The 667-nt window shown below is 46.8% G+C and overlaps 1 protein-coding gene and 1 pseudogene across 2 annotated transcripts in view; one reads left to right on the top strand and one right to left on the bottom strand.

Moving 5' to 3' along the window:
* The window catches only part of ADPRHL1 (ADP-ribosylhydrolase like 1), a 31,588-nt gene that overhangs the window by 21,001 nt on the left and 9,920 nt on the right, over nt 1-667 (bottom strand). The gene's annotated exons all lie outside the window — the stretch shown is intronic.
* Nucleotides 1-667, top strand: part of LOC103590641 — an 8,071-nt pseudogene that overhangs the window by 6,708 nt on the left and 696 nt on the right.

Genomic DNA, 667 nt, shown 5'->3' with positions numbered 1-667 from the left:
AACACCAAGCCAAGGGTTGAGATCCCCTTACCGGTCATCTTTTAAAAAAAAAAAAAATTAGAGCACCTGGGCGGCTGCACAGGGTGTGAGGCAGTACTGGGGCTGGCAGTGGCCCCCGCTGCAGGACAGGCAGTAGCTGCAGCGGCTTACTGGACACGGGGAAAGTCGATGATAAGCCTGTAAAAATCGGCAAGTGGGATGGATTGGCTGTGAAAAAGTGTTTGGATGATTCTGCCAAAAAGGTACTTCTGGAAAAATACAAAGTATGTGGAGAATTTTGGTCTAATTGTGGTCTCCCCACCATCTGTACCATCTCCTGCTTCTTTGCCATCGTGGTTTTGATTTGGGTTCTGTGCGGCCGTTTCCAGAGCCCAAGACTGTTTTGGCTTTTTGAACATACCCTATCTCGTGATGATGGGGATTCTGGCCATTTATACCTCATATAAGGAGAAGAGCATCTTTCTCGTGGCCCACAGGGATGGATCCTGATATTTAGCAACTGTCCTCCAGTCTCAAAAGGTTCGATGACAAATACACCCTGAAGCTGATCCTCATCAGTGGGAGAACAAAGCAGCAGCGAGAAGCCGAGTTCACCAAGTCCATTGCTAAGTTTTCTTTTTTTTTTTTTTTTTTGTCTTTTGTCTTTTTCCGTGTCCGGCAACGGATC

This window comes from Galeopterus variegatus, unplaced genomic scaffold (assembly GCF_000696425.1).
Source record: "Galeopterus variegatus unplaced genomic scaffold, G_variegatus-3.0.2 Scaffold848, whole genome shotgun sequence".
NCBI lineage: Eukaryota > Metazoa > Chordata > Mammalia > Dermoptera > Cynocephalidae > Galeopterus > Galeopterus variegatus.
The sequence above is the reverse complement of the archived record's forward strand: the minus strand, read 5'-3'. Positions and strand labels throughout refer to the sequence as shown.